The sequence below is a fragment of the Oncorhynchus keta genome, unplaced genomic scaffold (assembly GCF_023373465.1).
Source record: "Oncorhynchus keta strain PuntledgeMale-10-30-2019 unplaced genomic scaffold, Oket_V2 Un_scaffold_27030_pilon_pilon, whole genome shotgun sequence".
Lineage (NCBI taxonomy): Eukaryota > Metazoa > Chordata > Actinopteri > Salmoniformes > Salmonidae > Oncorhynchus > Oncorhynchus keta.
This window is the reverse complement of record NW_026290895.1, coordinates 74,895-100,553: the sequence shown is the minus strand read 5'-3', so window position 1 is coordinate 100,553 and position 25,659 is coordinate 74,895.

The window sequence follows — 25,659 nt, the reverse complement described above, 5'->3', positions numbered from 1 at the left end:
CCTCTCCCTTCCCTTTAGATGATGATTAGGTATCCCCTGTTAGATGATGATTAGGTATCTCCTCTCCTTCCCTTCCCCTGTTAGATGATGATTAGGTATCTCCTCTCCCTTCCCTTCCCCTGTTAGATGATGATTAGGTATCTCCTCTCCTTCCCTTCCCCTGTTAGATGATGATTAGGTATCTCCTCTCCCTCCCCTGTTAGATGATGATTAGGTATCCCTCTCCCTTCCCCTGTTAGATGATGATTAGGTATCTCCTCTCCCTTCCCCTGTTAGATGATGATTAGGTATCTCCTCTCCCCCTTCCCCTGTTAGATGATGATTAGGTATCCCTCTCCCTTCCCCTGTTAGATGATGATTAGGTATCTCCTCTCCCTTCCCTTCCCCCTGTTAGATGATGATTAGGTATCTCCTCTCCCTTCCCTTCCCCTGTTAGATGATGATTAGGTATCTCCTCTCCCTTCCCTGTTAGATGATGATTAGGTATCCTCCCCCCCTGTTAGATGATGATTAGGTATCTCCTCTCCCTTCCCCTGTTAGATGATGATTAGGTATCTCCTCTCCCTTCCCTTCCCTCCCTTCCCCTGTTAGATGATGATTAGGTATCTCCTCTCCCTTCCCCTGTTAGATGATGATTAGGTATCTCCTCTCCCTTCCCTTCCCCTGTTAGATGATGATTAGGTATCTCCTCCCTTCCCTTCCCCTGTTAGATGATGATTAGGTATCTCCTCTCCCTCCCCTTCCCCTGTTAGATGATGATTAGGTATCTCCTTTCCCTCCCCTGTTAGATGATGATTAGGTATCTCCTCTCCCTTCCCTTCCCCTGTTAGATGATGATTAGGTATCTCCTCTCCCTTCCCTTCCCTGTTAGATGATGATTAGGTATCTCCTCCCTCCCTTCCCTCTCCCTGTTAGATGATGATTAGGTATCTCCTCTCCTTCCCTTCCCTGTTAGATGATGATTAGGTATCTCCTCTCCCTTCCCCTGTTAGATGATGATTAGGTATCTCCTCTCCCTTCCCTGTTAGATGATGATTAGGTATCCCTGTTAGATGATGATTAGGTATCTCCTCTCCCTTCCCCTGTTAGATGATGATTAGGTATCTCCTCTCCCTTCCCTGTTAGATGATGATTAGGTATCTCCTCTCCCTTCCCCTGTTAGATGATGATTAGGTATCTCCTCTCCCTTCCCCTGTTAGATGATGATTAGGTATCTCCTCTCCCTTCCCTTCCCCTGTTAGATGATGATTAGGTATCTCCTCTCCCTTCCCTGTTAGATGATGATTAGGTATCTCCCTGTTAGATGATGATTAGGTATCTCCTCTCCCTTCCCTGTTAGATGATGATTAGGTATCTCCTCTCCCTTCCCCTGTTAGATGATGATTAGGTATCTCCTCTCCCTTCCCTCCCCTGTTAGATGATGATTAGGTATCTCCTCTCCCTCCCCTTCCCCTGTTAGATGATGATTAGGTATCTCCCTTCCCTTCCCCTGTTAGATGATGATTAGGTATCTCCTCTCCCTTCCCTGTTAGATGATGATTAGGTATCCCCTCCTTGTTAGATGATGATTAGGTATCTCCTCTCCCTTCCCCTGTTAGATGATGATTAGGTATCTCCTCTCCTTCCCTGTTAGATGATGATTAGGTATCTCCTCTCCCTTCCCTCCCCTGTTAGATGATGATTAGGTATCTCCTCTCCCTTCCCCTGTTAGATGATGATTAGGTATCTCCTCTCCCCCTTCCCTGTTAGATGATGATTAGGTATCTCCTCTCCCTTCCCCTGTTAGATGATGATTAGGTATCTCCTCTCCCTTCCCTCCCCTGTTAGATGATGATTAGGTATCTCCTCTCCTTCCCCCTGTTAGATGATGATTAGGTATCTCCTCTCCCTTCCCCTGTTAGATGATGATTAGGTATCTCCTCTCCCTTCCCTTCCCCTGTTAGATGATGATTAGGTATCTCCTCTCCCTTCCCTCCCCTGTTAGATGATGATTAGGTATCTCCTCTCCCTTCCCTTCCCTGTTAGATGATGATTAGGTATCTCCTCTCCCTTCCCTTCCCCTGTTAGATGATGATTAGGTATCTCCTCTCCCTTCCCTTCCCTGTTAGATGATGATTAGGTATCTCCTCTCCCTTCCCCTGTTAGATGATGATTAGGTATCTCCTCTCCCTTCCCTCCCCCTGTTAGATGATGATTAGGTATCTCCTCTCCCTCCCCTGTTAGATGATGATTAGGTATCTCCTCTCCCTTCCCTTCCCCTGTTAGATGATGATTAGGTATCTCCTCTCCCTTCCCTCCCCTGTTAGATGATGATTAGGTATCTCCTCTCCCTTCCCTCCCCTCCTCTCCCTTTCCCCTGTTAGATGATGATTAGGTATCTCCTCTCCCTTCCCCTGTTAGATGATGATTAGGTATCCCTCCCTTTCCCTGTTAGATGATGATTAGGTATCTCCTCTCCCTTCCCTGTTAGATGATGATTAGGTATCCCCTGTTAGATGATGATTAGGTATCTCCTCTCCCTTCCCCTGTTAGATGATGATTAGGTATCTCCTCTCCCTTCCCCCCTGTTAGATGATGATTAGGTATCTCCTCTCCTTCCCTCCCCTGTTAGATGATGATTAGGTATCTCCTCTCCCTTCCCTCCCCTGTTAGATGATGATTAGGTATCCCCTGTTAGATGATGATTAGGTATCTCCTCTCCCTTCCCCTGTTAGATGATGATTAGGTATCTTCTCTCCCTTCCCCTGTTAGATGATGATTAGGTATCTCCTCTCCCTTCCCCTGTTAGATGATGATTAGGTATCTCCCTTCCCTTCCCCTGTTAGATGATGATTAGGTATCTCCTCTCCCTTCCCCTGTTAGATGATGATTAGGTATCTCCTCTCCCTTCCCTTCCCCTGTTAGATGATGATTAGGTATCTCCTCTCTCCCCTGTTAGATGATGATTAGGTATCTCCTCTCCCCCTGTTAGATGATGATTAGGTATCTCCCCTTCCCTTCCCTGTTAGATGATGATTAGGTATCTCCTCTCCCTCCCTTCCCCTGTTAGATGATGATTAGGTATCTCCTCTCCCTTCCCTCCCCTGTTAGATGATGATTAGGTATCTCCTCTCCCTTCCCCTGTTAGATGATGATTAGGTATCTCCTCTCCCTTCCCTTCCCCTGTTAGATGATGATTAGGTATCTCCTCTCCCTTCCCCTGTTAGATGATGATTAGGTATCTCCTCTCCCTTCCCCTGTTAGATGATGATTAGGTATCTCCTCTCCCTTCCCCTGTTAGATGATGATTAGGTATCTCCTCTCCCTTCCCCTGTTAGATGATGATTAGGTATCTCCTCTCCTTCCCTTCCCTGTTAGATGATGATTAGGTATCTCCTCTCCCTTCCCCTGTTAGATGATGATTAGGTATCTCCTCTCCCTTCCCCTGTTAGATGATGATTAGGTATCTCCTCTCCCCCTTCCCTGTTAGATGATGATTAGGTATCTCCTCTCCCTCCCCTGTTAGATGATGATTAGGTATCCCCTCCTTCCCCCCTGTTAGATGATGATTAGGTATCTCCTCTCCCTTCCCCTGTTAGATGATGATTAGGTATCTCCTCTCCCTTCCCTGTTAGATGATGATTAGGTATCTCCTCTCCCTTCCCTCCCCCTGTTAGATGATGATTATGTATCTCCTCTCCCTTCCCCTGTTAGATGATGATTAGGTATCTCCTCTCCCTTCCCTGTTAGATGATGATTAGGTATCTCCTCTCCTTCCCTCCCCTGTTAGATGATGATTAGGTATCTCCTCTCCCTTCCCTTCCCTCCCCTGTTAGATGATGATTAGGTATCTCCTCTCCCTTCCCCCCTGTTAGATGATGATTAGGTATCTCCTCTCCCTTCCCTCCCCTGTTAGATGATGATTAGGTATCTCCTCTCCCTTCCCCTGTTAGATGATGATTAGGTATCTCCTCTCCCTTCCCTCCCCTGTTAGATGATGATTAGGTATCTCCTCTCCCTTCCCTGTTAGATGATGATTAGGTATCCCTCTCCTTCCCTCCCCTGTTAGATGATGATTAGGTATCTCCTCTCCCTTCCCCCCCTGTTAGATGATGATTAGGTATCTCCTCTCCCTTCCCTGTTAGATGATGATTAGGTATCTCCTCTCCCTTCCCTCCCCTGTTAGATGATGATTAGGTATCTCCTCTCCCTTCCCTCCCCTGTTAGATGATGATTAGGTATCTCCTCTCCCTTCCCTGTTAGATGATGATTAGGTATCTCCTCTCCTTCCCTTCCCTGTTAGATGATGATTAGGTATCTCCTCTCCCTTCCCTCCCCTGTTAGATGATGATTAGGTATCTCCTCTCCCTTTCCCTGTTAGATGATGATTAGGTATCTCCTCTCCCTTCCCTCCCCTGTTAGATGATGATTAGGTATCTCCTCTCCCTTCCCTCCCCTGTTAGATGATGATTAGGTATCTCCTCTCCCTTCCCTTCCCCTGTTAGATGATGATTAGGTATCTCCTCTCCCTTCCCCTGTTAGATGATGATTAGGTATCTCCTCCCTTCCCTCCCCTGTTAGATGATGATTAGGTATCTCCTCTCCCTTCCCCTGTTAGATGATGATTAGGTATCTCCTCTCCCTCCCTTCCCTCTCCCTTCCCTGTTAGATGATGATTAGGTATCTCCTCTCCCTTCCCCTGTTAGATGATGATTAGGTATCTCCTCTCCCTTTCCCTGTTAGATGATGATTAGGTATCTCCTCTCCTTCCCCTGTTAGATGATGATTAGGTATCTCCTTCCCTTCCCCTGTTAGATGATGATTAGGTATCTCCTCTCCCTTCCCTCCCCTGTTAGATGATGATTAGAGATGATGATTAGGTATCTCCTCTCCCTTCCCTCCCCTGTTAGATGATTAGATCTCCTCTCCCTTCCCTCCCCTGTTAGATGATGATTAGGTATCTCCTCTCCCTTCCCTCCCCTGTTAGATGATGATTAGGTATCTCCTCTCCCTTCCCTGTTAGATGATGATTAGGTATCTCCTCTCCCTTCCCTCCCCCTGTTAGATGATGATTAGGTATCTCCTCTCCCTTTCCCTGTTAGATGATGATTAGGTATCTCCTCTCCCTTCCCTCCCCCTGTTAGATGATGATTAGGTATCTCCTCTCCCTTTCCCTGTTAGATGATGATTAGGTATCTCCTCTCCCTTCCCCTGTTAGATGATGATTAGGTATCTCCTCTCCCTTCCCTCCCCCTGTTAGATGATGATTAGGTATCTCCTCTCCTTCCCTTCCCCTGTTAGATGATGATTAGGTATCTCCTCTCCCTTCCCTTCCCCTGTTAGATGATGATTAGGTATCTCCTCTCCCTTCCCTCCCCCTGTTAGATGATGATTAGGTATCTCCTCTCCCTTTCCCTGTTAGATGATGATTAGGTATCTCCTCTCCCTTTCCCTTCCCCTGTTAGATGATGATTAGGTATCTCCTCTCCCTTTCCCTGTTAGATGATGATTAGGTATCTCCTCTCCCTTCCCTCCCCCTGTTAGATGATGATTAGGTATCTCCTCTCCCTTCCCTGTTAGATGATGATTAGGTATCTCCTCTCCCTTCCCTCCCCTGTTAGATGATGATTAGGTATCTCCTCTCCCTTCCCTTTAGATGATGATTATGTATCCCCCCTGTTAGATGATGATTAGGTATCTCCTCTCCCTTCCCTGTTAGATGATGATTAGGTATCTCCTCTCCCTTCCCTCCCCTGTTAGATGATGATTAGGTATCTCCTCTCCCTTCCCTCCCCTGTTAGATGATGATTAGGTATCCCTCTCCCTTCCCTGTTAGATGATGATTAGGTATCTCCTCTCCCTCCCCTGTTAGATGATGATTAGGTATCTCCTCTCCCTTCCCTGTTAGATGATGATTAGGTATCTCCTCTCCCTTCCCTTCCCCTGTTAGATGATGATTAGGTATCTCCTCTCCCTTCCCTTCCCTGTTAGATGATGATTAGGTATCTCCTCTCCCTTCCCCTGTTAGATGATGATTAGGTTAGATGATGATTATGTATCTCCTCTCCCTTCCCTCCCCTGTTAGATGATGATTAGGTATCTCCTCTCCCTTCCCCTGTTAGATGATGATTAGGTATCTCCTCTCCCTTCCCTTCCCCTGTTAGATGATGATTAGGTATCTCCTCTCCCTTCCCTTCCCCTGTTAGATGATGATTAGGTATCTCCTCTCCCTTCCCTCCCCCTGTTAGATGATGATTAGGTATCTCCTCTCCCTTCCCTGTTAGATGATGATTAGGTATCTCCTCTCCCTTCCCTGTTAGATGATGATTAGGTATCTCCTCTCCCTTTCCCTGTTAGATGATGATTAGGTATCCCCTGTTAGATGATGATTAGGTATCTCCTCTCCCTTCCCTCCCCTGTTAGATGATGATTAGGTATATCCTCTCCCTTCCCTTCCCCTGTTAGATGATGATTAGGTATCTCCTCTCCTTCCCTTCCCCTGTTAGATGATGATTAGGTATCTCCTCTCCCTTCCCTCCCCTGTTAGATGATGATTAGGTATCTCCTCTCCCTTCCCTGTTAGATGATGATTAGGTATCTCCTCTCCCTTTCCCTGTTAGATGATGATTAGGTATCTCCTCTCCCTTCCCTGTTAGATGATGATTAGGTATCTCCTCCCTTCCCTGTTAGATGATGATTAGGTATCTCCTCTCCCTCCCTCCCTGTTAGATGATGATTAGGTATCCCCCTGTTAGATGATGATTAGGTATCTCCTCTCCCTTCCCTCCCCCTGTTAGATGATGATTAGGTATCTCCTCTCCCTTCCCTTCCCCTGTTAGATGATGATTAGGTATCTCCTCTCCCTCCCCCTGTTAGATGATGATTAGGTATCTCCTCTCCCTTCCCTCCCCCTGTTAGATGATGATTAGGTATCTCCTCTCCCTTTCCCTGTTAGATGATGATTAGGTATCTCCTCTCCCTCCCCCTGTTAGATGATGATTAGGTATCTCCTCTCCCTTTCCCTGTTAGATGATGATTAGGTATCTCCTCTCCCTTTCCCTGTTAGATGATGATTAGGTATCTCCTCTCCCTTTCCCTGTTAGATGATGATTAGGTATCTCCTCTCCCTTCCCCTGTTAGATGATGATTAGGTATCTCCTCTCCCTTCCCTCCCCCTGTTAGATGATGATTAGGTATCTCCTCTCCCTTCCCTCCCCCTGTTAGATGATGATTAGGTATCTCCTCTCCCTTTCCCTGTTAGATGATGATTAGGTATCTCCTCTCCCTTCCCTTCCCCTGTTAGATGATGATTAGGTATCTCCTCTCCCTTCCCTCCCCCTGTTAGATGATGATTAGGTATCTCCTCTCCCTTCCCTCCCCTGTTAGATGATGATTAGGTATCTCCTCTCCCTTCCCTTCCCCTGTTAGATGATGATTAGGTATCTCCTCTCCCTTCCCTCCCCCTGTTAGATGATGATTAGGTATCTCCTCTCCCTTCCCTGTTAGATGATGATTAGGTATCTCCTCTCCCTTCCCTCCCCTGTTAGATGATGATTAGGTATCTCCTCTCCCTTCCCTGTTAGATGATGATTAGGTATCCCCTGTTAGATGATGATTAGGTATCTCCTCTCCTTCCCTCCCCTGTTAGATGATGATTAGGTATCTCCTCTCCCTTCCCTTCCCCTGTTAGATGATGATTAGGTATCTCCTCTCCCTTCCCTTCCCTGTTAGATGATGATTAGGTATCTCCTCTCCCTTCCCTCCCCTGTTAGATGATGATTAGGTATCTCCTCTCCCTTTCCCTGTTAGATGATGATTAGGTATCTCCTCTCCCTTTCCCTGTTAGATGATGATTATGTATCTCCCTGTTAGATGATGATTAGGTATCTCCTCTCCCTTCCCTGTTAGATGATGATTAGGTATCTCCTCTCCCTTCCCTCCCCTGTTAGATGATGATTAGGTATCTCCTCTCCCTTCCCCTGTTAGATGATGATTAGGTATCTCCTCTCCCTTCCCTGTTAGATGATGATTAGGTATCTCCTCTCCCTTCCCTGTTAGATGATGATTATGTATCCCTGTTAGATGATGATTAGGTATCTCCTCTCCCTTCCCTGTTAGATGATGATTAGGTATCTCCTCTCCCTTCCCTGTTAGATGATGATTAGGTATCTCCTCTCCCTTCCCTCCCCTGTTAGATGATGATTAGGTATCTCCTCTCCCTCCCTTTAGATGATGATTAGGTATCCCTCTCCCTTCCCCTGTTAGATGATGATTAGGTATCTCCTCTCCCTTCCCCTGTTAGATGATGATTAGGTATCTCCTCTCCCTTCCCTTCCCCTGTTAGATGATGATTAGGTATCTCCTCTCCCTTCCCTTCCCCTGTTAGATGATGATTAGGTATCTCCTCTCCCTTCCCCTGTTAGATGATGATTAGGTATCTCCTCTCCCTTTCCCTGTTAGATGATGATTAGGTATCTCCTCTCCCTTCCCTCCCCTGTTAGATGATGATTAGGTATCTCCTCTCCCTTCCCCTGTTAGATGATGATTAGGTATCTCCTCTCCCTTCCCTTCCCCTGTTAGATGATGATTAGGTATCTCCTCTCCCTTCCCTTCCCCTGTTAGATGATGATTAGGTATCTCCTCTCCCTTCCCTCCCCTGTTAGATGATGATTAGGTATCTCCTCTCCCTTCCCTGTTAGATGATGATTAGGTATCTCCTCTCCCTTCCCTCCCCCTGTTAGATGATGATTAGGTATCTCCTCTCCCTTTCCCTGTTAGATGATGATTAGGTATCTCCTCTCCCTTCCCCTGTTAGATGATGATTAGGTATCTCCTCTCCCTTCCCTCCCCCTGTTAGATGATGATTAGGTATATCCTCTCCCTTCCCTTCCCCTGTTAGATGATGATTAGGTATCTCCTCTCCCTTCCCTTCCCCTGTTAGATGATGATTAGGTATCTCCTCTCCCTTCCCTCCCCCTGTTAGATGATGATTAGGTATCTCCTCTCCCTTTCCCTGTTAGATGATGATTAGGTATCTCCTCTCCCTTCCCCTGTTAGATGATGATTAGGTATCTCCTCTCCCTTCCCTTCCCCTGTTAGATGATGATTAGGTATCTCCTCTCCCTTCCCTCCCCTGTTAGATGATGATTAGGTATCTCCTCTCCCTTTCCCTGTTAGATGATGATTAGGTATCTCCTCTCCCTTCCCTCCCCCTGTTAGATGATGATTAGGTATCTCCTCTCCCTTTCCCTGTTAGATGATGATTAGGTATCTCCTCTCCCTTTCCCTGTTAGATGATGATTAGGTATCTCCTCTCCCTTTCCCTGTTAGATGATGATTAGGTATCTCCTCTCCCTTCCCTCCCCCTGTTAGATGATGATTAGGTATCTCCTCTCCCTTCCCTCCCCTGTTAGATGATGATTAGGTATCTCCTCTCCCTCCCCCTGTTAGATGATGATTAGGTATCTCCTCTCCCTTCCCCTGTTAGATGATGATTAGGTATCTCCTCTCCTTCCCTTCCCCTGTTAGATGATGATTAGGTATCTCCTCTCCCTTCCCTTCCCCTGTTAGATGATGATTAGGTATCTCCTCTCCCTTCCCTGTTAGATGATGATTAGGTATCTCCTCTCCCTTCCCCTGTTAGATGATGATTAGGTATCTCCTCTCCCTTCCCTCCCCTGTTAGATGATGATTAGGTATCTCCTCTCCCTTCCCCTGTTAGATGATGATTAGGTATCTCCTCTCCCTTCCCTTCCCCTGTTAGATGATGATTAGGTATCTCCTCTCCCTCCCTTCCCTGTTAGATGATGATTAGGTATCTCCTCTCCCTTCCCTTCCCTGTTAGATGATGATTAGGTATCTCCTCTCCCTTCCCTGTTAGATGATGATTAGGTATCTCCTCCCCCCTGTTAGATGATGATTAGGTATCTCCTCTCCCTTCCCTGTTAGATGATGATTAGGTATCCCCTGTTAGATGATGATTAGGTATCTCCTCTCCCTTCCCTCCCCTGTTAGATGATGATTAGGTATCTCCTCTCCCTTCCCTTCCCCTGTTAGATGATGATTAGGTATCTCCTCTCCCTTCCCTTCCCCTGTTAGATGATGATTAGGTATCTCCTCTCCCTTCCCCCCCTGTTAGATGATGATTAGGTATCTCCTCTCCCTTCCCCTGTTAGATGATGATTAGGTATCTCCTCTCCCTTCCCTTCCCCTGTTAGATGATGATTAGGTATCTCCTCTCCCTTCCCTCCCCTGTTAGATGATGATTAGGTATCTTCCCCTTTCCCTGTTAGATGATGATTAGGTATCTCCTCTCCCTTCCCTCCCCTGTTAGATGATGATTAGGTATCTCCTCTCCCTTCCCTGTTAGATGATGATTAGGTATCCCTGTTAGATGATGATTAGGTATCTCCTCTCCCTTCCCTGTTAGATGATGATTAGGTATCTCCTGTTAGATGATGATTAGGTATCTCCTCTCCCTTCCCCTGTTAGATGATGATTAGGTATCTCCTCCCCCCTGTTAGATGATGATTAGGTATCTCCTCTCCCTTCCCTGTTAGATGATGATTAGGTATCTCCTCTCCCTTTCCCTGTTAGATGATGATTAGGTATCTCCTCTCCCTTCCCTGTTAGATGATGATTAGGTATCTCCTCTCCCTTCCCTCCCCTGTTAGATGATGATTAGGTATCTCCTCTCCCTTCCCTGTTAGATGATGATTAGGTATCTCCTCTCCCTTCCCCTGTTAGATGATGATTAGGTATCTCCTCTCCCTTCCCTGTTAGATGATGATTAGGTATCTCCTCTCCCTCCCCCTGTTAGATGATGATTAGGTATCTCCTCTCCTTCCCTTCCCCTGTTAGATGATGATTAGGTATCTCCTCTCCCTTCCCTTCCCCTGTTAGATGATGATTAGGTATCTCCTCTCCCTTCCCTTCCCCTGTTAGATGATGATTAGGTATCTCCCTTCCCTTCCCCTGTTAGATGATGATTAGGTATCTCCTCTCCCTTCCCTTCCCCTGTTAGATGATGATTAGGTATCTCCTCTCCCTTCCCTCCCCTGTTAGATGATGATTAGGTATCTCCTCTCCCTTCCCCTGTTAGATGATGATTAGGTATCTCCTCCCCCCTGTTAGATGATGATTAGGTATCTCCTCTCCCTTCCCTGTTAGATGATGATTAGGTATCTCCTCTCCCTTCCCCTGTTAGATGATGATTAGGTATCTCCTCTCCCTTCCTTCCCTGTTAGATGATGATTAGGTATCTCCTCTCCCTCCCCTGTTAGATGATGATTAGGTATCTCCTCTCCCTTCCCTTCCCCTGTTAGATGATGATTAGGTATCTCCTCTCCCTTCCCTTCCCCTGTTAGATGATGATTAGGTATCTCCTCTCCCTTCCCCCCTGTTAGATGATGATTAGGTATCTCCTCTCCCTTCCCCTGTTAGATGATGATTAGGTATCTCCTCTCCCTTCCCTCTCCCTTCCCTCCCCTGTTAGATGATGATTAGGTATCTCCTCTCCCTTCCCTTCCCCTGTTAGATGATGATTAGGTATCTCCTCTCCCTTCCCTCCCCTGTTAGATGATGATTAGGTATCTCCTCTCCTCCCCTGTTAGATGATGATTAGGTATCTCCTCTCCCTTCCCTGTTAGATGATGATTAGGTATCTCCTCTCCTTCCCTTCCCTGTTAGATGATGATTAGGTATCTCCTCTCCCCCTTCCCCTGTTAGATGATGATTAGGTATCTCCTCTCCCTTCCCCTGTTAGATGATGATTAGGTATCTCCTCTCCCCCCTGTTAGATGATGATTAGGTATCTCCTCTCCTTCCCTTCCCCTGTTAGATGATGATTAGGTATCTCCTCTCCCCCTTCCCTGTTAGATGATGATTAGGTATCTCCTCTCCCTTCCCTTCCCCTGTTAGATGATGATTAGGTATCTCCTCTCCCTTCCCTCCCCTGTTAGATGATGATTAGGTATCTCCTCTCCCTTCCCTGTTAGATGATTTAGATCTCCTCTCCTTTCCCTGTTAGATGATGATTAGGTATCTCCTCTCCCCCTGTTAGATGATGATTAGGTATCTCCTCTCCTTCCCTCCCCCTGTTAGATGATGATTAGGTATCCCCCTTTCCTGTTAGATGATGATTAGGTATCTCCTCTCCCTTCCCTCCCCTGTTAGATGATGATTAGGTATCTCCTCTCCCTTTCCCTGTTAGATGATGATTATGTATCTCCTCTCCCTTTCCCTGTTAGATGATGATTAGGTATCTCCTCTCCCTTTCCCTGTTAGATGATGATTAGGTATCTCCTCTCCCTTCCCTCCCCTGTTAGATGATGATTAGGTATCTCCTCTCCCTTCCCTCCCCCTGTTAGATGATGATTAGGTATCTCCTCTCCCTTCCCTGTTAGATGATGATTAGGTATCTCCTCTCCCTTCCCCCCTGTTAGATGATGATTAGGTATCTCCTCTCCCTTCCCCTGTTAGATGATGATTAGGTATCTCCTCTCCCTTCCCTTCCCCTGTTAGATGATGATTAGGTATCTCCTCTCCCTTCCCTGTTAGATGATGATTAGGTATCTCCTCTCCCTTCCCCTGTTAGATGATGATTAGGTATCTCCTCCCCTTTCCCTGTTAGATGATGATTAGGTATCTCCTCTCCCTTCCCTCCCCCTGTTAGATGATGATTAGGTATCTCCTCTCCCTTCCCCTGTTAGATGATGATTAGGTATCTCCTCTCCCTTCCCTTCCCCTGTTAGATGATGATTAGGTATCTCCTCTCCCTTCCCTTCCCCTGTTAGATGATGATTAGGTATCTCCTCTCCCTTCCCTCCCCCTGTTAGATGATGATTAGGTATCTCCTCTCCCTTTCCCTGTTAGATGATGATTAGGTATCTCCTCTCCCTTCCCTCCCCCTGTTAGATGATGATTAGGTATCTCCTCTCCCTTTCCCTGTTAGATGATGATTAGGTATCCCTCTCCCCCCCTGTTAGATGATGATTAGGTATCTCCTCTCCCTTCCCTCCCCTGTTAGATGATGATTAGGTATCTCCTCTCCTTCCCTTCCCCTGTTAGATGATGATTAGGTATCTCCTCTCCCTTCCCTTCCCCTGTTAGATGATGATTAGGTATCTCCTCTCCCTTCCCTCCCCTGTTAGATGATGATTAGGTATCTCCTCTCCCTTCCCCTGTTAGATGATGATTAGGTATCTCCTCTCCCTTCCCTGTTAGATGATGATTAGGTATCTCCTCTCCCTTCCCTTCCCTGTTAGATGATGATTAGGTATCTCCTCTCCCTTTCCCTGTTAGATGATGATTAGGTATCCCTGTCCCCTGTTAGATGATGATTAGGTATCTCCTCTCCCTCCCTTCCCTGTTAGATGATGATTAGGTATCTCCTCTCCCTTCCCTGTTAGATGATGATTAGGTATCTCCTCTCCCTTCCCCTGTTAGATGATGATTAGGTATCTCCTCTCCCTTCCCTCCCCTGTTAGATGATGATTAGGTATCTCCTCTCCCTTCCCCTGTTAGATGATGATTAGGTATCTCCTCTCCCTTCCCTGTTAGATGATGATTAGGTATCTCCTCTCCTTCCCTCCCTGTTAGATGATGATTAGGTATCTCCTCTCCCTTCCCCTGTTAGATGATGATTAGGTATCTCCTCTCCCTTTCCCCTGTTAGATGATGATTAGGTATCTCCTCTCCCTTCCCTCCCCTGTTAGATGATGATTAGGTATCTCCTCTCCCTTCCCTCCCTGTTAGATGATGATTAGGTATCTCCTCTCCCTTCCCCTGTTAGATGATGATTAGGTATCTCCTCTCCCTTCCCCTGTTAGATGATGATTAGGTATCTCCTCTCCCTTCCCCTGTTAGATGATGATTAGGTATCTCCTCTCCCTTCCCTGTTAGATGATGATTAGGTATCTCCTCTCCTTCCTTCCCCTGTTAGATGATGATTAGGTATCTCCTCTCCCTTCCCCTGTTAGATGATGATTAGGTATCTCCTCTCCCTTCCCCTGTTAGATGATGATTAGGTATCTCCTCTCCCTTCCCCTGTTAGATGATGATTAGGTATCTCCTCTCCCTTCCCTTCCCCTGTTAGATGATGATTAGGTATCTCCTCTCCCTTCCCTTCCCCTGTTAGATGATGATTAGGTATCTCCTCTCCCTTCCCTCCCCTGTTAGATGATGATTAGGTATCTGTTAGATGATGATTAGGTATCTCCTTCCCCTGTTAGATGATGATTAGGTATCTCCTCTCCCTTCCCTGTTAGATGATGATTAGGTATCTCCTCTCCTTCCCTCCCCTGTTAGATGATGATTAGGTATCTCCTTCCCTTCCCCTGTTAGATGATGATTAGGTATCTCCTCCCTTTCCCCTGTTAGATGATGATTAGGTATCTCCTCTCCTTCCCTTCCCTGTTAGATGATGATTAGGTATCTCCTCTCCCTTCCCTTCCCCTGTTAGATGATGATTAGGTATCTCCTCTCCCTTCCCTTCCCTGTTAGATGATGATTAGGTATCTCCTCTCCCTCCCTTCCCTGTTAGATGATGATTAGGTATCTCCTCTCCCTTCCCTTCCCCTGTTAGATGATGATTAGGTATCTCCTCTCCCTTCCCTTCCCTGTTAGATGATGATTAGGTATCTCTCCTCCCTTCCCCTGTTAGATGATGATTAGGTATCCCTCTCCTTCCCCTGTTAGATGATGATTAGGTATCTCCTCTCCCTTCCCTTTAGATGATGATTAGGTATCCCTCTCCCTCCCCTGTTAGATGATGATTAGGTATCTCCTCTCCCTTCCCTGTTAGATGATGATTAGGTATCCCCTGTTAGATGATGATTAGGTATCTCCTCTCCCTTCCCTCCCCTGTTAGATGATGATTAGGTATCTCCTCTCCCTTCCCCTGTTAGATGATGATTAGGTATCTCCTCTCCTTCCCTCCCCTGTTAGATGATGATTAGGTATCTCCTCTCCCTTCCTTCCCTGTTAGATGATGATTAGGTATCTCCTCTCCCTTCCCCCCTGTTAGATGATGATTAGGTATCTCCTCTCCCTTCCCTTCCCCTGTTAGATGATGATTAGGTATCTCCTCTCCCTTCCCTTCCCCTGTTAGATGATGATTAGGTATCTCCTCTCCTTCCCTTCCCCTGTTAGATGATGATTAGGTATCTCCTCTCCCTTCCCTTCCCCTGTTAGATGATGATTAGGTATCTCCTCCCTTCCCTCCCTTCCCCCCTTCCCCTGTTAGATGATGATTAGGTATCTCCTCTCCCTTCCCTTCCCCTGTTAGATGATGATTAGGTATCTCCTCTCCCTTCCCTTCCCCTGTTAGATGATGATTAGGTATCTCCTCTCCCTTCCCCTGTTAGATGATGATTAGGTATCTCCTCTCCCCCTGTTAGATGATGATTAGGTATCTCCTCTCCCTTCCCTGTTAGATGATGATTAGGTATCTTCTCTCCCTTCCCCTGTTAGATGATGATTAGGTATCTCCTCTCCCTTCCCCTGTTAGATGATGATTAGGTATCTCCTCCCTTCCCCTGTTAGATGATGATTAGGTATCTCCTCTCCTTCCCTGTTAGATGATGATTAGGTATCTCCTCTCCCTTCCCTGTTAGATGATGATTAGGTATCTCCTCTCCCTTCCCCTGTTAGATGATGATTAGGTATCTCCTCTCCCTTCCCTTCCCTGTTAGATGATGATTAGGTATCTCCTCTCCTCTCCCTTCCCCTGTTAGATGATGATTAGGTATCTCCTCTCCCTTCCCTTCCCCTGTTAGATGATGATTAGGTATCTCCTCTCCCTTCCCTTCCCCTGTTAGATGATGATTAGGTATCTCCTCTCCCTTCCCTTCCCCTGTTAGATGATGATTAGGTATCTCCTCTCCCTTCCCCTGTTAGATGATGATTAGGTATCTCCTCTCCCCTCCCTTCCCCTGTTAGATGATGATTAGGTATCTCCTCTCCCTTCCCTTCCCCTGTTAGATGATGATTAGGTATCTCCTCTCCCTTCCCCTGTTAGATGATGATTAGGTATCTCCTCTCCCTTCACTTCCCCTGTTAGATGATGATTAGGTATCTCCTCTCCTTCCCTTCCCCTGTTAGATGATGATTAGGTATCTCCTCTCCCTTCCCCTGTTAGATGATGATTAGGTATCTCCTCTCCCTTCCCCCCTGTTAGATGATGATTAGGTATCTCCTCTCCCTCCCTTCCCCTGTTAGATGATGATTAGGTATCTCCTCCCTTCCCTTCCCCTGTTAGATGATGATTAGGTATCTCCTCTCCCTTCCCCTGTTAGATGATGATTAGGTATCTCCTCTCCCTTCCCTGTTAGATGATGATTAGGTATCTCCTCTCCCTTCCCCCTGTTAGATGATGATTAGGTATCTCCTCTCCCTTCCCCCCTGTTAGATGATGATTAGGTATCTCCTCTCCCTTCCCCTGTTAGATGATGATTAGGTATCTCCTCTCCCTTCCCCTGTTAGATGATGATTAGGTATCTCCTCTCCCTTCCCTTCCCTGTTAGATGATGATTAGGTATCTCCTCTCCCCCCCTGTTAGATGATGATTAGGTATCTCCTCTCCCTTCCCCCCCTGTTAGATGATGATTAGGTATCTCCTCTCCCTTCCCCTGTTAGATGATGATTAGGTATCTCCTCTCCCTTCCCTTCCCTGTTAGATGATGATTAGGTATCTCCTCTCCCTTCCCCTGTTAGATGATGATTAGGTATCTCCTCTCCTTCCCTTCCCTGTTAGATGATGATTAGGTATCTCCTCTCCCTTCCCCTGTTAGATGATGATTAGGTATCTCCTCTCCCTTCCCCCTGTTAGATGATGATTAGGTATCTCCTCTCCCTTCCCCTTCCCCTGTTAGATGATGATTAGGTATCTCCTCTCCCCTTCCCTGTTAGATGATGATTAGGTATCTCCTCTCCCTTCCCCTGTTAGATGATGATTAGGTATCTCCTCTCCCTTCCCCTGTTAGATGATGATTAGGTATCTCCTCTCCTTCCCTTCCCCTGTTAGATGATGATTAGGTATCTCCTCTCCCTTCCCCTGTTAGATGATGATTAGGTATCTCCTCTCCCTTCCCTTCCCCTGTTAGATGATGATTAGGTATCTCCTCTCCCCTTCCCCTGTTAGATGATGATTAGGTATCTCCTCTCCTTCCCCTGTTAGATGATGATTAGGTATCTCCTCTCCCTTCCCCCCTGTTAGATGATGATTAGGTATCTCCTCTCCCTTCCCCCCCTGTTAGATGATGATTAGGTATCTCCTCTCCTTCCTTCCCTGTTAGATGATGATTAGGTATCTCCTCTGTTAGATGATGATTAGGTATCTCCTCTCCCTTCCCCTGTTAGATGATGATTAGGTATCTCCTCTCCTTCCCCCCTGTTAGATGATGATTAGGTATCTCCTCTCCTTCCTTCCCCTGTTAGATGATGATTAGGTATCTCCTCTCCCTTCCCTGTTAGATGATGATTAGGTATCTCCTCTCCCTTCCCTGTTAGATGATGATTAGGTATCTCCTCTCCTTCCCTTCCCCTGTTAGATGATGATTAGATCTCCTCTCCCTTCCCTTCCCTGTTAGGTGATTAGGTCTCCTCTCTCCCTTCCCCCCCTGTTAGATGATGATTAGGTATCTCCTCTCCCTTCCCTTCCCCTGTTAGATGATGATTAGGTATCTCCTCTCCCTTCCCCTGTTAGATGATGATTAGGTATCTCCTCTCCTTCCCTTCCCCTGTTAGATGATGATTAGGTATCTCCTCTCCCTTCCCCTGTTAGATGATGATTAGGTATCTCCTCTCCCTTCCCCTGTTAGATGATTTAGGTATCTCCTCTCCCTTCCCCTGTTAGATGATGATTAGATTCCCTTCCCCTGTTAGGATGATTAGGTCCTCCTCTCCCCCTTCCCCTGTTAGATGATGATTAGGTATCTCCTCTCCCTTCCCCTGTTAGATGATGATTAGGTATCTCCTCTCCCTTCCCTTCCCCTGTTAGATGATGATTAGGTATCTCCTCTCCCTTCCCCTGTTAGATGATGATTAGGTATCTCCTTCCCTTCCCTGTTAGATGATGATTAGGTATCTCCTCTCCCTTCCTTCCTTCCCTGTTAGATGATGATTAGGTATCTCCTCTCCCTTCCCTGTTAGATGATGATTAGGTATCTCCTCTCCCTTCCCTTCCCCTGTTAGATGATGATTAGGTATCTCCTCTCCCTTCCCCCCTGTTAGATGATGATTAGGTATCTCCTCTCCCTTCCCCCCTGTTAGATGATGATTAGGTATCTCCTCTCCCTTCCCCCTGTTAGATGATGATTAGGTATCTCCTCCCCTTCCCTTCCCCTGTTAGATGATGATTAGGTATCTCCTCTCCCTTCCCCCCTGTTAGATGATGATTAGGTATCTCCTCTCCTTCCCTTCCCCTGTTAGATGATGATTAGGTATCTCCTCTCCTTCCCTGTTAGATGATGATTAGGTATCTCCTCTCCCTTCCCTTCCCCTGTTAGATGATGATTAGGTATCTCCTCTCCCCTTCCCCTGTTAGATGATGATTAGGTATCTCCTCTCCCTTCCCTGTTAGATGATGATTAGGTATCTCCTCTCCTCTCCCTTCCCTGTTAGATGATGATTAGGTATCTCCTCTCCCTTCCCCCCTGTTAGATGATGATTAGGTATCTCCTCTCCTTCCCCCTGTTAGATGATGATTAGGTATCCCTCTCCCTTCCCCTGTTAGATGATGATTAGGTATCTCCTCTCCCTTCCCCTGTTAGATGATGATTAGGTATCTCCTCTCCCTTCCCTTCCCCTGTTAGATGATGATTAGGTATCTCCTCTCCCTTCCCCCTGTTAGATGATGATTAGGTATCTCCTCTCCCTTCCCTGTTAGATGATGATTAGGTATCTCCTCTCCCTTCCCCCTGTTAGATGATGATTAGGTATCTCCTCTCCCTTCCCTGTTAGATGATGATTAGGTATCTCCTCTCCCTTCCCCCCTGTTAGATGATGATTAGGTATCTCCTCTTCCCTTCCCCCCTGTTAGATGATGATTAGGTATCTCCTCTCCCTTCCCCTGTTAGATGATGATTAGGTATCTCCTCTCCCTTCCCTGTTAGATGATGATTAGGTATCTCCTCTCCTTCCCTTCCCCTGTTAGATGATGATTAGGTATCTCCTCTCCCTTCCCCTGTTAGATGATGATTAGGTATCTCCTCTCCCTTCCCTGTTAGATGATGATTAGGTATCTCCTCTCCCTTTCCCTGTTAGATGATGATTAGGTATCTCCTGTTAGATGATGATTAGGTATCTCCTCTCCCTTCCCTTCCCCTGTTAGATGATGATTAGGTATCTCCTCTCCTTCCCCTGTTAGATGATGATTAGGTATCTCCTCTCCCTTCCCCTGTTAGATGATGATTAGGTATCTCCTCTCCCTTCCCTTCCCTGTTAGATGATGATTAGGTATCTCCTCTCCCTTCCCTGTTAGATGATGATTAGGTATCTCCTCCCCTTCCCCTGTTAGATGATGATTAGGTATCTCCTCTCCCTTCCCCTGTTAGATGATGATTAGGTATCTCCTCTCCCTTCCCCTGTTAGATGATGATTAGGTATCTCCTCTTCCCTTCCCTGTTAGATGATGATTAGGTATCTCCTCTCCCTTCCCCTGTTAGATGATGATTAGGTATCTCCTCTCCCTTCCCCTGTTAGATGATGATTAGGTATCTCCTCTCCCTTCCCCTGTTAGATGATGATTAGGTATCTCCTCTCCCTTCCCCCTGTTAGATGATGATTAGGTATCTCCTCTCCCTTCCCTTCCCCTGTTAGATGATGATTAGGTATCTCCTCTCCTTCCCTGTTAGATGATGATTAGGTATCTCCTCTCCCTTCCCTGTTAGATGATGATTAGGTATCTCCTCTCCCTCCCTTCCCCTGTTAGATGATGATTAGGTATCTCCTCTCCCTTCCTTCCCCTGTTAGATGATGATTAGGTATCTCCTCTCCTTCCCTTCCCCTGTTAGATGATGATTAGGTATCTCCTCTCCCTTCCCTCCCCTGTTAGATGATGATTAGGTATCTCCTCTCCCTTCCCTTCCCCTGTTAGATGATGATTAGGTATCTCCTCTCCCTTCCCTTCCCCTGTTAGATGATGATTAGGTATCTCCTCTCCCTTCCCTGTTAGATGATGATTAGGTATCTCCTCTCCCTTCCTTCCCTGTTAGATGATGATTAGGTATCTCCTCTCCCTGTTAGATGATGATTAGGTATCTCCTCTCCCTTCCCTTCCCTGTTAGATGATGATTAGGTATCTCCTCTCCCTTCCCCCTGTTAGATGATGATTAGGTATCTCCTCTCCCTTCCCCTGTTAGATGATGATTAGGTATCTCCTCTCCCTTCCCCCTGTTAGATGATGATTAGGTATCTCCTCTCCCTTCCCCTGTTAGATGATGATTAGGTATCTCCTCTCCCTTCCCCCCTGTTAGATGATGATTAGGTATCTCCTCTCCCTTCCCTGTTAGATGATGATTAGGTATCTCCTCTCCTTCCCTGTTAGATGATGATTAGGTATCTCCTCTCCCTTCCCCTGTTAGATGATGATTAGGTATCTCCTCTCCCTTCCCTTCCCTGTTAGATGATGATTAGGTATCTCCTCTCCCTTCCCTCCCCTGTTAGATGATGATTAGGTATCTCCTCTCCCTTCCCCTGTTAGATGATGATTAGGTATCTCCTCTCCCTGTTAGATGATGATTAGGTATCTCCTCTCCCTTCCCCCCTGTTAGATGATGATTAGGTATCTCCTCTCCTTCCCTTCCCCTGTTAGATGATGATTAGGTATCTCCTCTCCCTTCCCCTGTTAGATGATGATTAGGTATCTCCTCTCCCTTCCCCTGTTAGATGATGATTAGGTATCTCCTCTCCCTTCCCTCCCCTGTTAGATGATGATTAGGTATCTCCTCTCCCTTCCCTTCCCCCCTGTTAGATGATGATTAGGTATCTCCTCTCCCTTCCCTCCCCTGTTAGATGATGATTAGGTATCTCCTCTCCTTCCCTCCCCTGTTAGATGATGATTAGGTATCTCCTCTCCCTTCCCTGTTAGATGATGATTAGGTATCTCCTCTCCCTTCCCCTGTTAGATGATGATTAGGTATCTCCTCTCCCTTCCCCTGTTAGATGATGATTAGGTATCTCCTCTCCCTTCCCCCCTGTTAGATGATGATTAGGTATCTCCTCTCCCTTCCCTCCCCTGTTAGATGATGATTAGGTATCTCCTCTCCCTTCCCTCCCCCTGTTAGATGATGATTAGGTATCTCCTCTCCCTTCCCTGTTAGATGATGATTAGGTATCTCCTCTCCCTTCCCTCCCCCTGTTAGATGATGATTAGGTATCTCCTCTCCCTTCCCTCCCCCTGTTAGATGATGATTAGGTATCTCCTCTCCCTTCCCTCCCCCTGTTAGATGATGATTAGGTATCTCCTCTCCCTTCCCCTGTTAGATGATGATTAGGTATCTCCTCTCCTTCCCCTGTTAGATGATGATTAGGTATCTCCTCTCCCTTCCCTGTTAGATGATGATTAGGTATCTCCTCTCCCTTCCCCTGTTAGATGATGATTAGGTATCTCCTCTCCTTCCCCCCTGTTAGATGATGATTAGGTATCTCCTCTCCCTTCCCCTGTTAGATGATGATTAGGTATCTCCTCTCCCTTCCCTCCCCTGTTAGATGATGATTAGGTATCTCCTCTCCCTTCCCCCCTGTTAGATGATGATTAGGTATCTCCTCTCCCTTCCCCCCTGTTAGATGATGATTAGGTATCTCCTCTCCCTTCCCTCCCCTGTTAGATGATGATTAGGTATCTCCTCTCCCTTCCCCTGTTAGATGATGATTAGGTATCTCCTCTCCCTTCCCTCCCCTGTTAGATGATGATTAGGTATCTCCTCTCCCCCCTGTTAGATGATGATTAGGTATCTCCTCTCCCTTCCCTCCCCTGTTAGATGATGATTAGGTATCTCCTCTCCTCCCCTGTTAGATGATGATTAGGTATCCCTCTCCCTTCCCTGTTAGATGATGATTAGGTATCTCCTCTCCCTTCCCTGTTAGATGATGATTAGGTATCTCCCCCTTCCCTGTTTCCCCTGTTAGATGATGATTAGGTATCTCCTCTCCCTTCCCCTGTTAGATGATGATTAGGTATCTCCTCTCCCTTCCCCCTGTTAGATGATGATTAGGTATCTCCTCTCCTTCCTTCCCCTGTTAGATGATGATTAGGTATCTCCTCTCCCTTCCCTTTAGATGATGATTAGGTATCCCTCTCCCTTCCCCTGTTAGATGATGATTAGGTATCTCCTCTCCCTTCCCCTGTTAGATGATGATTAGGTATCTCCTCTCCCTTCCCCTGTTAGATGATGATTAGGTATCTCCTCTCCCTTCCCCCCTGTTAGATGATGATTAGGTATCTCCTCTCCCTCCCTGTTAGATGATGATTAGGTATCTCCTCTCCCTTCCCCCTGTTAGATGATGATTAGGTATCTCCTCTCCCTTCCCCTGTTAGATGATGATTAGGTATCTCCTCTCCTTCCCCTGTTAGATGATGATTAGGTATCTCCTCTCCCTTCCCCTGTTAGATGATGATTAGGTATCTCCTCTCCCTTCCCTTCCTCTCCTTCCCTGTTAGATGATGATTAGGTATCTCCTCTCCCTTTCCCTGTTAGATGATGATTAGGTATCTCCTCTCCTTCCCCTGTTAGATGATGATTAGGTATCTCCTCTCCCTTCCCTCCCCTGTTAGATGATGATTAGGTATCTCCTCTCCCTTCCCTCCCCTGTTAGATGATGATTAGGTATCTCCTCTCCCTTCCCTCCCCTGTTAGATGATGATTAGGTATCTCCTCTCCCTTCCCCTGTTAGATGATGATTAGGTATCTCCTCTCCTTCCCCTGTTAGATGATGATTAGGTATCTCCTCTCCTTCCCTCCCCTGTTAGATGATGATTAGGTATCTCCTCTCCCTTCCCCTGTTAGATGATGATTAGGTATCTCCTCTCCCTTCCCTGTTAGATGATGATTAGGTATCTCCTCTCCCTTCCCCTGTTAGATGATGATTAGGTATCTCCTCTCCTTCCCTGTTAGATGATGATTAGGTATCTCCCTCCCTTCCCCTGTTAGATGATGATTAGGTATCTCCTCTCCTTCCCTCCCCTGTTAGATGATGATTAGGTATCTCCTCTCCCTTCCTGTTAGATGATGATTAGGTATCTCCTCTCCCTTCCCTGTTAGATGATGATTAGGTATCTCCTCTCCTTCCCTCCCCTGTTAGATGATGATTAGGTATCTCCTCTCCCTTCCCTCCCCTGTTAGATGATGATTAGGTATCTCCTCTCCCTTCCCTCCCCTGTTAGATGATGATTAGGTATCTCCTCTCCCTCCCCCTGTTAGATGATGATTAGGTATCTCCTCTCCCTTCCCTCCCCTGTTAGATGATGATTAGGTATCTCCTCTCCCTCCCCCTGTTAGATGATGATTAGGTATCTCCTCTCCCTCCCCCTGTTAGATGATGATTAGGTATCTCCTCTCCCTTCCCCTGTTAGATGATGATTAGGTATCTCCTCTCCCTTCCCCTGTTAGATGATGATTAGGTATCTCCTCTCCCTTCCCTTCCCCTGTTAGATGATGATTAGGTATCTCCTCTCCCTTCCCCTGTTAGATGATGATTAGGTATCTCCTCTCCCTTCCCCTGTTAGATGATGATTAGGTATCTCCTCTCCTTCCCTGTTAGATGATGATTAGGTATCTCCTCTCCCTTCCCCTGTTAGATGATGATTAGGTATCTCCTCTCCCTTCCCTCCCCTGTTAGATGATGATTAGGTATCTCCTCTCCCTTCCCCTGTTAGATGATGATTAGGTATCTCCTCTCCCTTCCCTTCCCCTGTTAGATGATGATTAGATCTCCTCTCCCTTCCCCTGTTAGATGATTAGGTATCTCCTCTCCCTTCCCCTGTTAGATGATGATTAGGTATCTCCTCTCCCTTCCCTCCCCTGTTAGATGATGATTAGGTATCTCCTCTCCCTTCCCCTGTTAGATGATGATTAGGTATCTCCTCTCCCTTCCCTTCCCTGTTAGATGATGATTAGGTATCTCCTCTCCCTTCCCCTGTTAGATGATGATTAGGTATCTCCTCTCCCTTCCCCTGTTAGATGATGATTAGGTATCTCCTCTCCCTTCCCCTGTTAGATGATGATTAGGTATCTCCTCTCCCTTCACTTCCCCTGTTAGATGATGATTAGGTATCTCCTCTCCCTTCCCCTGTTAGATGATGATTAGGTATCTCCTTCCTTCCCCTGTTAGATGATGATTAGGTATCTCCTCTCCCTTCCCTCCCTGTTAGATGATGATTAGGTATCCCTCTTAGATGATGATTAGGTATCTCCTCTCCCCCTTCCCTGTTAGATGATGATTAGGTATCTCCTCTCCCTTCCCCTGTTAGATGATGATTAGGTATCTCCTCTCCCTTCCCCTGTTAGATGATGATTAGGTATCTCCTCTCCCTTCCCCCCCCTGTTAGATGATGATTAGGTATCTCCTCTCCCTCCCCTGTTAGATGATGATTAGGTATCTCCTCTCCTTCCTGTTAGATGATGATTAGGTATCTCCTCCCTTCCCTTCCCCTGTTAGATGATGATTAGGTATCTCCTCTCCTTCCCTCCCCTGTTAGATGATGATTAGGTATCTCCTCTCCCTTCCCTGTTAGATGATGATTAGGTATCTCCTCTCCCTTCCCCTGTTAGATGATGATTAGGTATCTCCTCTCCCTTCCCTGTTAGATGATGATTAGGTATCTCCTCTCCTTCCCTCCCCTGTTAGATGATGATTAGGTATCTCCTCTCCCTTCCCTGTTAGATGATGATTAGGTATCTCCTCTCCCTCCCTTCCCCTGTTAGATGATGATTAGGTATCTCCTCTCCCTTCCCCTGTTAGATGATGATTAGGTATCTCCTCTCCCTTCCCTGTTAGATGATGATTAGGTATCTCCTCTCCCTTCCCCTGTTAGATGATGATTAGGTATCTCCTCTCCCTTCCCTGTTAGATGATGATTAGGTATCTCCTGTTAGATGATGATTAGGTATCTCCTCTCCCTTCCCTTCCCCTGTTAGATGATGATTAGGTATCTCCTCTCCCTTCCCCCCTGTTAGATGATGATTAGGTATCTCCTCTCCCTTCCCTGTTAGATGATGATTAGGTATCTCCTCTCCCTTCCCCTGTTAGATGATGATTAGGTATCTCCTCCCTGTTAGATGATGATTAGGTATCTCCTCTCCCTTCCCCTGTTAGATGATGATTATTATCTCCTCTCCCTTCCCTGTTAGATGATGATTAGGTATCTCCTGTTAGATGATGATTAGGTATCTCCTCTCCCTTCCCCCCCTGTTAGATGATGATTAGGTATCTCCTCCTCTCCCTTCCCCTGTTAGATGATGATTAGGTATCTCCTCTCCCTTCCCTGTTAGATGATGATTAGGTATCTCCTCTCCCCCTTCCCCTGTTAGATGATGATTAGGTATCTCCTCTCCCTTCCCCTGTTAGATGATGATTAGGTATCTCCTCTCCCTTCCCTGTTAGATGATGATTAGGTATCTCCTCTCCCTTTCCCTGTTAGATGATGATTAGGTATCTCCTCTCCCTTCCCCTGTTAGATGA